The following is a 17,349-nucleotide window of genomic DNA, read 5'->3' as shown; positions in this document are numbered from 1 at the left end:
TAGTTGTAATAATTAACAATTTAATTCCAACAAATCAGTAGACAAGAGAAAACAGAGACTCCAAAAATAGGCCCAAGTGAATAAGGCAAGCTAGTACATATAAAGGTAGTACTAATTACTTTCAAATTAATGAAGAAAAGATTATTCAACAATTGGTGTCAGGACAAGTAGGTAACCATCTGGGTAATTTTGGTTTAAGAGTGAGGTTATGCATGGAGGACATCAGAAGGAAGGGAAAAATGGGGAGGGGGAATTGGAGGGAGAGATGAACCATGAGAGACTATGGACCTGAGAAACAAACAGGGTTTTAGAGGGGAGGCGGGAGGGGGGATTGGTTAGCCCAGTGATGGGTATTAAGGAGGGCACGTACTGCATGGAGCACTGGGTGTTATACGAAAACAATGGATCGTGGATCACTACATCAAAAACCAATGATGTGGGGTGCCTGGGTGGCTCAGTTGGTTAAGCGACTGCCTTCGGCTCGGGTCATGATCCCGGAGTGCCGGGATCGAGTCCCGCATCGGGCTCCCTGCTCAGCAGGGAGTCTGCTTCTCCCTCTGACCTTCCCCCCTCTCATGCTCTCTATCTCATTCTCTCTCTCAAATAAATAAATAAAATCTTAAAAAAAACAAAACAAAACAAAAAACCAATGATGTATTGTATGGTGACTAACATAACATAATAAAATTTAAAAAAAAAAGAGGTTATGTCCAGGAAAAATTTAATCATTAAAAATTAATTAAAAGTTAAAATATAGTAAATTAAAATGTGTGAGAATTTTAGTATTTATTTTCAGAGTGGGAAAAACTTTCAAGCATTGTCAGAAAATTCAGAAGCCAGGTTTGAGGAACAAAACTAGGGAAATACACTGGCAAGAAATAGCAAAAGCTATTTACCATGATATATTCACAGGAAAGAAACCACAGATGGCTGGTGTGATAATAACAGAATAATTTAAGTTAGAACCAAGACAAAACACCATTTTTCACCTATCAGACTGGCCAAAGATCAGGAAGTTTAAGAACACGGTCTTGGCAAAGGTTTGTGACAGGTACTCTCTCATTAGTGCAGCTAATTCAGTGTCTACACAGGACAATTAGGCAGTATCTATCAAATTATAAATGTTAAATTTGAAGCAATTCCATTCCTAGGACTTTATATACAGACACACATGCACAAGTGCTCAAAGACACAAATAAATATAAAACTGCAGCACTGTATCAACAGAATGAATACCCCAGCAGACATCACTATAAGCTACTTATATAACTGACCCAATTATATATACACCCAACAGAATACCATGCAATGACAACTCAATTCCAAGCGAAATTTCCAGTCTTTTTATACAGAAACTGACAACCTGATTTTAAAACTTACATGGAAATGCAGAAACTATGTACAATAGTCAAAGCCTTTTTAAAAAATTTTTTTACAATACTGATACTATTAAACTTCAAGACTTGTAAATCTACAGTAACCAAACAGTGTAATACTGATAAAGGAAGCAGAGATCAATGGAATAGAGAATCCAAAAACAGACCCATACATTTATGATCAATTAATTTTCAGCAAAAGTGCCAACACAAATCCATAGGGAAAACAAAGTCTGAAAAAATGGTGCTAGAACTACTGGAAATCTAAATAGAAGGGGAAAAAAAAAAAGAACATCAACCCTTCCCTCATACAACCCACAAAAATAATGTGAGATTGACCAAAGAAATGAATATAAAACTATAAAGCTCAAGAAGAAAACAAAGGCAAAAATCTTTGGGGTAGACAAAGATTTTTTTTAGGCAAGAATTCTACTCATTCAACATATGACCATGTAAAAACCATGTTCAAAAATCTTCAAAGCAGGGGCACCTGAGTGGCTCAGTGGGTTAAGTACCCAACTCTTGATTTCGGCTCAGGTCATGATCTCAGAATTGAGAGATCAAGCGCCACATCAGGCTCTGTACTGAGCAGGGAGTCTGCCTGAGATTCTCTCTCTCTTCCTCTGCCCCTCCCCACCGCTCTCTCTCATGCACGTGCTAATAAATAAATCTTAAAAAAAAAAAAATCCTCAAAGCAGCTCTATGCACAATAACCAAAATCTAAAAAAAAAAAAAAAGGTCAGGTGAATGGGTCATTAAAATGTAGTATATCAATAATATAATAGAAAAGTACTCAGCAATCGAAAGGAACTATTGGAACAATATGATGAACCTCACAACCATTATGGTGAATGAAAAAAGGTGGACACAAAGAGTACATAATGTATGATTCCACCTGAAATTCTAGAAAAAGCAAACTATAGTTGATCCTTGAACAAAGCAGGGGTTGGAGTGCCGAACCCCAGTGCAGTCAAGAATCTGCATTAACTTTTGACTCCCCAAAAATGTGACTACTAATATGGCCTACTGTTGACCAGAAGCCTTATCAATAACATAAACAGTCAATTAATATATATTTTGTGATATACACATTTTATACTGTATTCTTATGATAAAGCTAGAGAAAAGAAAATGCTAAGAAAATCATAAGGAAAAGAAAATAAATTTACAGTACTATACTGTATTTATCGATACCATAAGTTGACATCATTGTTTCATAAGATGCATCATCAGTCAGGACCTACATCAATATTGTCCTAAATAATACAAAACACTATAAATTTAAATGCTATTACTAACACTAGACATCAAAAATGAAAACATGTGAAAAAGAAATTCATATTTACTTACAGATATAACAATTCATGCACTGATAATGAAGGAGCAGTATGACTGCTTTACAGTACCCAGTGTAACAGATCAGTTGCTTCACACTGGACTAGCATATACACTAATGAATGAATCGTTATACAATTTTTATGTCATGAAGTATTACAGTCATATTCATTAACACAACATTGCAAACACATTTTTTCTAAAAACCACTTACCTGTGATGATAGGCCGATATACAGTTTCTCCAATTACAAGACAGAGCATATTGTAACGTAATTCTTTGAAAGTTCTAAAACAGTAAGAAAACTAACACATTATTAATTTTGTATTAAATATCACTCACCTTATGCCTACGTAAGGATAGGCTATCCACTGCCATACAAGTCTTGTACATGATTTTCTACACGATGAAAACTTAAACAATGGTGATGATGATGTTGACAGAAAACCGTCTCAGGCAGTTCTTGCCATTCAGTTATTAGATTTTCACATGAAGACACTCACACACACAACAAATAAGTTTATTAACTGTATGGCATGATGATTATTTACTATTCATTAAATGGAAGTGGATCATCATAAATGTCTTCATCCCTGTTGTTTTCACTCTTCATACTGAGTAGGCTGAGGAGGAGGAAGAGAGGAAGATGGTCTTGGTGTCTCAGGGAGAGCAGAAGAGGTGAAGGCGAAAAGGGAGGCAGGAGAGGCAAGCCAACTTGGTGTACTTTACAGAAATACATTGTAATTTCCGTTCTGACATTTTTGCCTTTTCATCTCTTTAAAAATGTTTCTACACAGTACTAATCCTTTCTCTAGCATTTGCTTTAGTTTCAGTGCCCATTTCATAGAAGGGTCCATGTCCTAGAAGAAGTCAAAAGCAGTCTTGAATAATTAGAATCCTTCTGCCAAACAGTCTAATGTTAATCTGTTTTCTGGCACTGCTTCATCCACATCTTCTTCTTCATCGTCTGGCATTGGTTCAGATGTGTTTATCCACATCAAGTCATCTTCTATTAATTCCTTTTGTGTGGCATCTATCAGCTCTTGAGTTTCTCCAAGATCTGTACCTTAAAATCCTTCACACCCCCCACCTTTTTTGCCATATCCATAATCTCTTTCATGATTTCCTTGATTGGTCTGTTGTAAATTCTGTGAAGTCATACACAACTTCTAGACACATTTTTCTCCTGCAGGAATTTACTGTTTTGGGCTTGATGGTTTTCATGGCTTGTTCTATAAACAATGACGGCATCCTTGATGATGGAATCCTTCCAGGCTTTCATGATGTTCTATCAGGGTTCTTTTCCATAGTGTTGAAAATCCTTTCTAGAGAGTACCATGTGTGGATGAGCCGTAAAGGTCCTTAAGACCTCCTGATCTAGAGGCTAAATTAGAGATTTTGTGTTTAGGGGCAAGTAGACCACTTTGATGCTTTTGGTGTTGAACTCATCAGGTTCTGGATGCCCAGGGACATTGTCTAAGATCAAAAGAACTTTAAAAGGCAGTGCCTTACTGGCAAGGTACTTCCTGACTTAAGGGACAAAGTATTGATGGAACCAATCCCGAAAAAAGATTCTCGTTGTTCAGTCCTTTTTGTTGTACAACCAAAAGTCTGGGATGCCTGCTGGCTCAGTCAGTAGAGTATGTGACTGATCTCAGGGTCATGAGTTTGAGCCCCACCTTGGATGTAGAGATTTAAAAAAAAATAGTCGGGCAGCTGGTATTTATCTTTTCCCTTCAAGGTTTGGAGATTAGCAGCTTTATACATAAGGACAGTCCTGGTCACAAACCCAATTGCATTTGCACAAAACAGAAGAATTAGCCTATCCCTTCCTACCTTAAATCCTAAGGCTCATTTCTCTTCCGTATTAATAAATGTCCTTTATTGTATGTTTTTTTCCAGAATAGGGCACTTTTTGTCTGCAGTAAAAAAAAACCTGTTCAGGCAGATATTCTTTCTCCTCAATGATTTTCTTAATGCCATCCGGGAACTCATCTGCTGCCTCTTGGTCAGCAGAAGCTGTTTCTCCTGTTTTCCTGACATTTTAAAAATCAAACCTTTTTCTAAAATTATCAAACCATTCTTTGCTGGCACTAAATTCTCCAGCTTTACCCTTCACCTTCCTTTTGCTTTAAGTTGTCCTATAATGACTTCACCTTTCCTCAAATCATATTAGAGTCTATAGGTATGCCTTTCCTATAGCAACCCTGCACCCACATAAAAGCTGCATTTTCAATACAAGATAAAAAGGTATTTCAAAAAGTACAAGGTTTTGACACCTTCTGGCATAACTGCAGCAACAGCTTCAAGAATTTCCTTTCCTTTTCCTACGATGGTCCTTACGCTGGATTCATTTATCTTGAACTGGCAGGCAACTGTAGCTGCAGGCCTCAATCTATGGTACTTAACAAACAATTCAACTTTTTCTTGTAATGTCATGACTTTTCCCTGCTTCTTGGGAGCACTTCCAGCATTACTAGTGGCACTTGAAAAGGGTCCCATGGTGTTATTCAAGGTTTACAGTACTGCAAATATGCAAAAACTGCAGAGATCACTTTTTACTGTGATACACAATTTACTGCAGAGACAAATTGCTCACACAGAGATGATCAGATCACACCACCGTGTTGTAAGCAGACTCAAACACCTAAGCTCACCACAATAGCAACATGAGATGGCTACAAAATTATTATAGTAGTACACTATGTACTACAGTTAAGTTTATGCAGTTATGATTTAATACTGCATCTTTGTTTAGATTTTTTACTGTAAATGATGCAATGTATGGTCTGTGTCTGCACACATTTTAATAAATTTTAACTTTTTATAATAGATCTGTGAATATTTTATGGTAGTAAGTAATAAACTACATATATTTTATGCATTCATGAAACACCTAACTTTTTAATTTTTTCAGTATTTCTAAGCTACATGGTTTCTCCACAAGTTTTTTTCAAATTGCCACAAATCTCAAAAAAATTTTTTCAATGTATTTATTGAAAAAAATCCGCATAAGTGGACCCACACAATTCAAACCCATGTTGTTCAAGGGTCAACTGTAATCTACAGTAAGACAGCAGATGAGTCCTTCCCTAAGGTCAGGAGAGGAGGGAGAGACAGACTTTTGGAAGCGATGGAGATGTTCTGTGTCTTGACTGTAGTGGTGGTTTCAAGAGTGTTTATATCTGTCAAAATCCACCAAATTGTACAGTTTAAGAGAGTGGAGTTTACTGTACATAAATTATACTTTAATAAAGCTGTCAAAAAATACAGTGCTGTAAGTAACTGAAATGGACCTACACCTGCAACCAAGAAGCATTGTTAAACCAAAAAACAGCAAGGTGCAGAAGAGGGTAAAAACAGCAATTTTTTAGAAAAAAAGTGGGAGAAAGGAAATGCACAGAAACATGCTTGCTTATGCACACATTAGGTACAGAAAAATACATAATAAATATAATAGTGAAGATTTCTGGGAAAGAGAACTACAAAACCAAGTGTCAGGAGTGTGAAAAAGCTTACTTTTCACTATATACCCATTCAAGTGTTTTATTATATAGACATATAACCTAATCAAAATTAAAATATGTTATATTTCTCTGAAAATAAAAAGTTATATTTGGCACACTAATTCATCTTGGAAGGCACTATATTATAAAAGTATAAGCCACTTACCTTACCGAGACAAAAATCACATATCACTGTTTCTTTAAGTTGACTGATGATGCTTCCAATGAATGATGCTCCTAATAACTTCCTGTGTTTGGGAATTAATCTTAAAAAAAAAAAAAAAAAAATCCTGTAACTAAAGTAAAACAATCTATTAAAACACATGAGAATATAAAATTACTATTGTCTACTAACTCATATTAAAACAGCTTAAGACTAAGCTAGACTAAGTAAACAACTGCCTAATAACAATGTATAGCGTCACATATCTCATTTTTACACCATATAATAGATTAGGTTTTTCTTCAAATACAATCACCACCTCCAAACCTCCGCTGCGTGGAAGGAGTATATTTTCCTTCCCAACTGGTGCTGAATTTGACCACATGCCTTCCTTTGGCCTCATGGTGGGCAGAGTATACTTCCCTGCCCCCATAACCTTAGCCATCTAACTTGGTTTGGCCAATGGTATATTAGGAGAAACGATGCAGAGGTTTGAAATGTCTTTGTGCAGCTGGGCTTGCCCTCTTGCAACTCTGCCATCACCATAAGAGCTTCACCAGGTAGATGAAGGCAGCCCTTCAGCCTAGACCCCAGAATAAACATAAAGAGTAGAACTGAGCCAAACCCCAAATGAGGTGACAAGCCGAACCCACAGTGAGAAATAAAGCCCACCCACACCCACAGCTGCCCACCAAGCCTAACCTAAATCACCTAACCCACAGCTGCTCTGCAGATGTGTGATCAATTAACTGCTGTTTTAAGCCACTGAGCTCTAGGGCAGTTTCTTATACATCAATAGCTAATACATACTGTGATTAATTTTTACTTTCTAAGAAGCTCTAAACTTACCAAAGATTAAGCCCCAGAAACATAACAAAAAAAGAAAGAAAACTCATTTATATCCTTTATTACTTTAGCACTAAAAATTATAATTTTTAAAATGATGAATATTCTTCTTTTACAGCTGTTCCTCCCAATTTCTAAGTATTTTAATACATTTAGGACCTACCTTATAAAAGAGATAAACTGATACACAACTCTACAGTATTTGTCAATCACCTGTTCAAGGTGTGCTAAGGACCACTTCAATTCTAGTTTGCCCCCTCACGCAACCATCACTAATCTAGCATTACACAACTTAATAAACCCCCTTTCTTCATAACCCTTAAATGATATCTTGCAAATAAGAACTGAAATGCACCCTCTCATCTGTTAACAAATTGACAAGGCCCCTCCTACACAACCCAGAGCTAGATTAATATAATCCTAATGAAAACAATATCAGGGTCAAAAAAACACAATAATTAAGCTTTACATAAAATGACCACTTCAGAAAACCTAAAATAACATTTATATTTGGGCGCCTGGATCGCTCAGTCAGTTAAGCGTCTGCCTTCAGCTCAGGTCATGATCCCGGAGTCCTGGGATGATTCCCGCATCAGGCTCCCTGCTCAGTGGGGAGCCTGCTTCTCCCTCTCCTTCTGCCCCTCCCCGTGCTTGTACTCTCTCTCTCTCTCTGACAAATAAATAAATATAGAAAAAAATAACATTTATATTTTACTACAAAAGAAATCTTACAAGGCACATTAGAAAATACTGAGAATTTAACAATAATCCAATTTCCCACAGTGCTTTATAATAAAATGTACTCAAATTTTAATCATTAAAATATTTGGATTATAAAAAAAATTTAAGATTTTATTTATTTGAGAGAGACAGCACATAAGCGGGAGGGGGGGTGTAGACAGAGGGAGAGGGAGAAGCTGACTTCCCCACTGAGCAGGAAGCCAGACATGGGGCTTGATCCCAGGACCCTAAGATCACGACCTGAGCCAAAGGCAGATGTTTAACTGACTGAGCCATCCAGGCACCCCATGATTATAAAAAAAATTTTTAAACAGAAAGGAAAAAAAAAAGAAAAAATCTGGATTGTATATCACCCAATATATTTTAATATTAAAGTCATTTTTAAAAAAAACATTTCATGATTAGGGCACCTGGGTGGCTCAGTTGAGGGTCCAACTCTTGATTTCAGCTCAGGTCATAATCTCAGGGTTGTGGGATCGAGCCCCATATTGGGCTCCATGCTCAGCAGGGAAGTCTGCTTGAAATTCTTTGCCCCTCCCCTCTCTGAAATAAATTTTTAAAATATCCAAAAAAACATTTTATGATTGAGATGTAATTCCTTACCATAAAATTCACCTCTTTATAGTATACAATTTAGTGGGTTTTAGTACATTCAGAGTTGTGTAACAATTGCCAGTATCTAATTCCAGAATATTTTCATGACCTCAAAAAAATCCCCCCAAAAACATGCTCATTAAAAGTCATTCCCCAGGGCGCCTGGGTGGCTCAGTTGGTTAAGTGACTGCCTTCGGCTCAGGTCATGATCCTGGAGTCCCTGGATCGAGTCCCACATCGGGCTCCCTGCTCGGCAGGGAGCCTGCTTCTCCCTCTGACCCTCCCCCCTCTCATGTGCTGTCTCTCTCATTCTCTCTCTCTCAAATAAATAAATAAAATCTTTAAAAAAAAAAAAAAAAAAGTCATTCCCCATTCCCCCTCCCTCCAGCCCTGGCAACTACAAATCTACCTTCTGTTTTTATGGATCTGACTATTCTAGATGTTGCATATAAATGGAATCATACAACATATGGTCTCTGTGACTGGCTTCTTTCATGTTTTCAAGGTTCAAATAACATAGCATTTATCAGTAATGCCCTATGATTTTTATGGCTGAGTACTATTCCACTGTATAAACACGCCACATTTTGTGTAACTATTGTCAAACATGGATATTTGACAGATTTTTTTTTTAAGATTTTATTTATTTAGGGGCGCCTGGGTAGATAAATCTTTTTTTTTTTTAAAGATTTGTTTATTTATTTGACAGAGAGAGAGACACAGCGAGAGGGAACACAAGCAGGGGGAGTGGGAGAGGGAGAAGCAGGCTTCCCGCGGAGCAGGGAGCCCGATGCAGGGCTCGATCCCAGGACCCCGGGATCATGACCTGAGCCGAAGGCAGACGCTTAACGACTGAGCTACCCAGGCACCCCTGACAGATTGTTCCTACTTTGTGGCTATCACAAATAATGTTATGAACAATCCTAATGAGTTTTGTGTGAACACAGGTTTCCAGTCTTTTGGTTATACACAAAGAAGTATGACTGCTGGACCATATGATAGTTAACTTTGGAGGGACTGTTTTCCAAACCAGCTGTATCCTTTTACATTTCCACCAGCCATGTAGGAGGGTTCCAATTTCTCTACATCCTGGTCAGCATTTTTTACTATCTTTTTAAACTTTAGTCATCCTTTTGGGTGTAAAGTGGTATCTCACTGTACTTCTGATTTGTATTTTCCTAATGATTAATTAGGTGAGCATCTTTTCATGAGCTTAATGGCCATTTGTATTTCTTCTCTGCAGAAATATATATTCATATCCTTTCCTCCTTTAAATTGGGTCGCTTTTCTTTTTATTATTGAGTTGTAACAGTTCTTTATCTGGATATTAGACTCTCAGCAGATGCATCGCTTACAGATATTTTCTCCAATTCTGTTATTTGTTGCTTCATTTTCTTGATAGAGTCCTTTGATGCACAAGTCTTTATTTTTAGTTATGTCCAATTAATCTATTTTTCTTTGGTTGCTTGTGATTAGATGTCATATCTAAGAAACTACTACCTAATTCAAAACCATGAGGATTTACATCTGTTTTCTTCTAGGAGTTTTATAGTGTTAGCTTACATTTAGATCTCTGGTCAATCTTGAGTTCATTTTGTATATGGTACAAAGTAGGAGTAAAACCTTCATTCTTTTGCAGGTGAATATACAACTGTCAGAGCATCATTTGTTAAAGACCATTCTTTACCTACTGAATTGTCTTGGTAATATTGTCAAAAATCAACTGCTGGTTTAATTCTGGACTCTCTATACTGTTCCACTCATCTATATGATGTTATGCCAGTACCACAAAGTCTCTTAACTACTGTAGCCTTATAGTAAACTTTTTCTGAGATATAATTGATATATTGTATTAGTTTCAGGGGTATAACACATTGATATGATACTTGTGTAGATTGACATGATCACCACAATAACCCTATTTAATATGTGTCATCATACATAGTTACTAAAATCTTTTTTCTTGTGATGAAAATTAAGATCTACTCTCTTAGCAACTTCCAAATATAAAATATTTTTTTTTAAAGATTTTATATATTTATTTGAGAGAGCAGAGCGAGAGAAAGAAAGCACAAGCAGGGGTAGAGGGGCAGAAGAGGCAGCAGGCTCCCTGCCAAGCAGGGAGCCCAATGTGGAGCTTGATCCCAGGACCCTGGACCTGAGCCAAAGGCAGACACTTAACCAACTGAGCCACCCAGGCACCCCACGAAACAATATTATTAGTTATAGTCACCAAGCTGTACATTACATCCCCATGACTTATTTATTTTATAACTGAAAGTTTGAATTTTTTGGCCCCCTTCCCCTTCACCCATTTCACCTACCCCCCACCTATGGCAACCACCAATCTGTTCTCTGTATCTATGAGCTTAGTTTTTTATTTTTGTTTGTTTTTAGATTCTGCATATAAGTGAGATCATACAGTATTTGTCTTACCTGACTTATTTCACTTAGCATAATGACCTTAAGGTCCATCCATGTTGTCACAAATGGCAAGATTTCATTTTTTATGGATGAGTAGTATTCCACTGTGCATATATTGTGTATATAGTCCATTGTATATATATTTTTTCTTTATCCATTCATTTATCAATGGACATTTACGCTGTTTCCTTAACTATTGTAAATAATGCTGCAATGAACAGGGGGTGCATATATCTTTCTGAAATAGTATTTTTGTTTTCTCCTGACAAATACCCAGGACCCTATGGTAGTTCTATTTTTTATTTTTTAAGGAAACTTCATATTGTTTTCCATGCTGGCTATACCCATTCACATCTCCACTGACAGTGAACAAGGGTTTCCTTTTCTCCACATCCTTGCCAACATTTGTTATTTGTTGTCTTTTTGATAATAGTCATTCTAACAGGTGTAAGATGGTATTTCATTGTGGCTTTGATTTGCACTTTCCTGGTGATTAGTGATGTTGAGCATCTTTCCATGTACCTACTGGCCATCTGTATGTCTTCTCTGAAAAAAATGTCTATTCAGATCTTCTGCCCATTTTTAATTGGATTGTTTATATATTTTGGATACAACCACTTATCAAATAGATAATTTGCAAATATTTTCTTCTATTCTATAGGTTACCTTCTCGTTTTGTGATAGTTTCCTTTGCCTTGCAGAAGCTGTTTTTAGTATGATGCAGTCCCACTTGTTATTTTTGCTTTTGTTGCTTTTGCCGTTTTTTTTTTTAAGATTTATTTATTTGAGACAGAGGGAGCACACGCGTGCACATGCATGGAGGAATAGAGGGAGTGTCCTGAGCAGACTCCACGCCCAGCATGGAGCCCAACACAGGGTTCGATTTCACGACCCCAAGACCATGACCTGAGTTGAAACCAAGAATCAGACACTTAACTGACTGCGCCACTCAGGTGCCCCTGTTGCTTTTGCTTTTAATGTATATTCACAATATCATCACCAAGACCTATAGCAAGGAGCTTACCCCCTATGTTTTGTTCCAGGAGTTTATGGTCTCAAGTCTTACATTCAAGTCTTTAATCCATTCTGAGTAATTTTTTGTATAATTTAAGATAGTAGCCCAGTTTCATTATTTTGTATGTGGCTGTCCAGTTTTCCCATCAACATTTATTGGAGACTGTCATTTCCCCATAATATGCTCTTGGCTCCCTTTGTAGTTAAGTTCTGAAATAAGGAAGTGTGAATCTCTCAACTTTGCCATTCTTTTTCAAAATTATTTTGGCTATATGATATTAATTTTAGGATCAGCTTGCGAACTTCTGCAAAAAAGTCAGCTAGGATTTTAATAGGTGTTGCACTGAATCTGCAGATAATTTGAGGAATACTGCCATCTTAGTAGTAAATCTTCCAATTCTTGAACATGGATAGCTTTTCATTTATGTCATCTTTAATTTTTTTAATGATGTTTTAGAATTTTCAGCGTACAAGGCTTGCACTTCATTTGTTAAATTTATTCCTAAGTACTTTATTCTTTTTGATTCTATTATAAAAGGAATTGGTTTCTTAATATCCTTTTTAGATGGTTCATCACTAGTATACAGAAATACAACTAATTTTTGTACATTGATCTTATATCATATAACCTTGCTGAATTCACTTATTAGTACTAACAGGCTTTGAGGCCTTTTTTGTGGATTTCTTAGAATTTTCTACATATAAGATCATGTCATCTGCAAAACTGTTTTATTTATTCCTTTCCAATCTGGATGCCTTTATTTCTTTTTCTTACCCAAATTCCCTGGCTAGGACCTCCAGTACAATGGTGAATAAAAGTGGCAAGAGCAGGGACACCTGGGTGGCTCAGCTGATTAAGCCTCTGCCTTCTGCACCATCCTGCTCAGTGGGGAGCCTGCTTCTTCCTCTCCTGCCTGCCGCTCCCCCTGCTTATGCTCTCTCTGATAAATAAATAAAATCTTAAAAAAAAAAAAAAAAAAGAAACCTTCAGTCTTTCACCATTAAGTATGATGTTAGAGATGGGCTTTTCATAGATGCCCTTCTATTCCTTTCTTCAGTGTTTTTATCATGAAAAGGTGTTGGATTTTGTCAAATGCTTTCTCTACATCTGCAGAGGTGATCATGTGTTTCTCCCCCCTTTATTCCATTAACATAATATATTATTTTGACTTTCCTCAATCTTATAAAAAGCTTCTAACAAGAAAACCTATAGCTTACATTACAAGAGTAAAATATTGACTGCTTTCTCCCTAAGTTCAGAAAGAAGGCAAAGATGTCCTCTCTTACTTCTATTCAATATTGTACTTGAGGTCCTAGCTAATACAATAAAGCAAGAAAGAGAAACAAAAAGCCCATAGACTAAAAAAAACAAGAAAGAAAAACCTGTTGACATGATTATTCAAGTGGAAAACACTAAGGATCTATTTAAAAACCTATTAAATACATGAATCTAGCAAGGTCACAGAATAAAAGCCAATAAGTAATACCAATTACATTTCTATATTCTAGCAAAACAAAACTGGAAAAACAAAATTATTTTAAAAACAAATTACAAGAACATCAAAAACATTAAATGCTTAAATAAATTTAAAAGACAAAAAAAATACTTCTACACTGAAAACCATGAAACATTACTAAGAGAAATTAAATAAGTCTTAAATGGAGAAATACAGCACATTTAGAAAATTCAATATTATCAAGATATCCAGTCTCCTCGGGGCGCGTGGGTGGCTCAGTCCTTAAGAGTCTGCCTTCGGCTCAGATCATGATCCTGGAGTCCTGGGATCGAGTCCCACATCGGGCTCCCTGCTTGGCGGGGAGCCTGCTTCTCCCTCTGACCCTCCTCCCTCTCCTGCTCTCTCTCTCATTCTCTCTCTCTCTCAAAAATAAATAAATAAAAAATAAAATAAATAAAATTTATGTGGAAATGGAAAGGATCCTATATACAACCATTTTGAAAGAAAATGACAAAGATGGAAGCTATAATAATTATAGAGCATAATATTTGAAGCAAGACAAATCAATGGAACAAAAAATCTATAGACACATTTAGACAGCAAAAGAACTGAACATACCCTTCACAAAAGATAATTTACAAATGGCCAATAAAGATCTGAGGAAGTGTTCAATATGAGTCATCAGGAAAATGCGTATCAAGGGGGTGCCTGGGCGGCTCAGTCGTTAAGGGTCCCCATCGGCTCAGGTCATGATCCTAGGGTCCCAGGATCGAGCCCAGCATCGGGCTCCCTTCTCCTCGGGAAGCCTGCTTCTCCCTCTCCCACTCCCCCCGCTTGTGTTTCCTCTCCTGCTCTGTCTCTCTCTGTCAAATAAATAAATAAATAAATCTTAAAAAAAAAAAAATGCGTGTCAAGGCGCCTGGGTGGCTCAGTTATTAAGGGCCTGCTCCACGCATGATCCCAGAGTCCTTCCTGGGATTGAGCCTTGCGCGGGCTCCCTGCTCGGCGGGAAGCCTGCTTTTCCTTCTCCCCCTCCCACTGCTTGTGTTCCCTCTCTTGCTGTGTCTCTCTGTCAAATAAATAGGTAAACTCTTTACAAAAAAAAAAAAATGCATATCAAAAACACAATGAGACACTACTACAAGCCCTCTAAAATGGCTAAAATTAAAAAGACTGACAAAATCCAGTATTTGTGAACAGTGCAGAACTCTTAAGAATGCCGCTGGTAGGATGAAATGGAATAAACACTTTGGAAGTTTGGTACTTTATAAAGTTAAATTTTACCTACCCTCTGACTCAAATTCCAGTCCTAATTATTTACCCCCCAAAATAAAAACATGACCACAAAAAGACCTACACAAAAATGTTTCTATTAATTTTACATATAATAGCCAAGATATTGACTTCCTGCATCAATTATTAGGTATATAAAAATAAACTCTGGCATTTTCATGCAATGGAATACTCATGGGGAAAAAAAACATAAGCACGTTGCTTACACAACAACATGGAAGAAATTAAAAACCATTATCTTAAGGGAAAGAAGTCAAACACAGAATAGTACAGACTGCATAATCCCACTTACATGAAGTTCTAGAACAGGCAAAACTCACCTATAATGACAGAAAACACAACAGTGATTACCCAAAGTGGAGTCAGGAACATAAATGAATAGGTTCCAAGGTACCTTTTAGGGATGATGGAAATGTCCTTTATCTTGATTGGAGTGGTAGCTTCACAAGTGTTTACATGCCCAAACTTATCAAACTTTACAATCACCTTAATCTGTGGATTATATTAAATGTAAAATATACTTCAAAAAAGCCATTTTGTAAAAATGCTTGCAGGGATGGAGAACTTTTTCTTAGAAATTAGGAATATTAAATATAATATGGCTTTGATTGGCTTTTATTTTTTTTAAACATTTATTTGACAGAGAGAGAGAGAAAGTGAGAGAGCACAAGCAGGGGGAGTGGCAGAGGAAGAGGGAGAAGCAGGCTCCCCACTGAGCAGGAAGCCCTACCCTGGGATCATGACCTGAGCTGAAGGCAGACACATAACCAACGGAGCCACCCAGGCACCCCTGATTGGCTTTTAAATATAAATTACTAATAAATAACAAGTTTTTCTCTTCACAAAATAGCAAAAGCAATACCTAACAAGTGGAAGCATTTTCACATTAAATACAGCACATTAAAAAATAATTTACTTTTTTTTTTAAGTCCTACTTTTTTTTTTTTTTTAAAAACTAAGCTCTTTGCCCAATGTAGTACTTGAACTCACAACCCTGAGATCAGGGTTGCATGCTCTACCAAGTGAGCCAGCCAGGTGCCCCCCATAAAAAAACAATTTAAAACAAAACAAAACAAGATCATACCAGGTATGTAAATATTACATATTCAGGGAAAAAAGTCATTTCCTCCAGTGAGGAACAGTGCCTTCTTTTTTATGCCCCCAACAAGCACTTTATTCAATGCACAAATGTATATTATACCTCTAAATACAGGATTTATTAGTTATATAGCAAGTATGTTTATGAAACATATGTCCTCCTCTTTAAGTTTCAAATCATTTTTGTACCCCAGTTATCAAATAGTAACTATTTGTCAATTTACACATGATTGATTTGACCACAAAAAGAGCCATGGTATCTTAGAGTTGGAGAGCCCATTATCTACTGGCATTAGAACCCTGAAAACTGCAAAATGCCTCAAGAATAGTTGCCTCAAAATCTATAGGGAAAGTTCAACACTTAGCCCACTCATGGGCAGTAATTTTCTAAATATTTTAGCCTTGGAAATTTATCTAAAAAATATAAAATCATGTTTAGAAGAAATGGGTATGGGAACAAGCAGAACGGAGGACGAAAAGTTGCTGTGCTATTCACTACCCACCAAGCTCACATACCTTAGTCAACATCTGCCCACTAGGACAGTGGTCTCTAAAGCTATTCTGAAGAGCACAGTTTGAGAAAGAGTAATCTAGAGCTGGACTGTCCAATATAATTATCAATTAGCAATGTGTAGCTACTAAGCACTTGAAATGTGGCTAGTCCAAACTGAGATTGTTTTGTTTATTTTTTTACAACCCTTAAAAATATGTTAAACCATTTTGGGGGATGCAGGAGTGGAGCCAAAGTTGGCCTAAGTGACAAAGTAGTTTATCAACTCCTGCTCTTGAGCACATGGAAGCTGTACTAAATAGTCTGTCAGATTAATTAAGGGAAGCTTAGACTCAATAGCAGCCTAGTCAACGAGGCAGGTATACTGAAAAAGTCCAAATGGTTGAGGGAGGATTGCAAGATTGAATCTACTCTACTCACACGGCTCAGCTATACCCTAATTCATACTCTTGGGTCAAGTCTGCAAACACCATCATGATTCTGAAAATTGGATGCTGAGACTGAGCCCTGTTCACTTGGAGGTCGTCATACCAATCATTAAAAGGCAAAGAAGGCAGTCATGTGTGATTGATACATGGAGAGCAAAGAGGACTACTTCTGGAACCCAGGAGAATCACTGGGGCACCTCTTAGAACTCTTACCTAATACCTTGGTCAAAGGACAACAAAGTTAGGGCTACAAAGACCTCAGATCCCACAGAATGTATATCCCCAACCAAACTGAGAACAACTCATCCAGTCCAGTGCTGGCATAAACCAAAATCAAACAGGTAAGTGACAAGGTAACCACTATTGTTTTTTTATTTGTATTTTTAAAACTTTTGTTATTAAAGTATAGTTAACATACAATGTTATATTAATTTCAGATGTACAACACAGTGACTCAACTGGTACCTATTATTATTAATTTAGGCTTCATGACCACTTGCAGAAGAGAGGCCCACAGCAGCTGTTTTATGTTGTTTCTTTTCCCCCTCCTCCTTCTCTACCAT

At 36.9% G+C, this 17,349-nt stretch overlaps 1 protein-coding gene across 12 annotated transcripts in view; it reads right to left on the bottom strand.

The window, feature by feature from the left end:
- The window catches only part of ESCO1 (establishment of sister chromatid cohesion N-acetyltransferase 1), an 81,697-nt gene that overhangs the window by 50,507 nt on the left and 13,841 nt on the right, over window positions 1–17,349 (bottom strand). For 7 of the 12 annotated variants that reach the window (XR_013443365.1, XM_078060534.1, XM_036079253.2 and 4 more), the window contains exon 2: window positions 6,384–6,483. The gene's annotated coding sequence lies outside the window, so the exon portion shown is untranslated. Of the gene's footprint in view, window positions 1–2,925; window positions 3,000–3,053; window positions 3,335–6,383; window positions 6,484–15,143; window positions 15,242–17,349 lie in introns of all 12 variants that reach the window. The other 5 variants (XM_078060530.1, XM_078060533.1, XM_078060529.1 and 2 more) reach the window with 4 other exon arrangements.

The sequence above is a fragment of the Halichoerus grypus genome, chromosome 13 (genome assembly GCF_964656455.1).
Source record: "Halichoerus grypus chromosome 13, mHalGry1.hap1.1, whole genome shotgun sequence".
Lineage (NCBI taxonomy): Eukaryota > Metazoa > Chordata > Mammalia > Carnivora > Phocidae > Halichoerus > Halichoerus grypus.
This window is presented reverse-complemented; position numbering and strand designations above follow the sequence as displayed.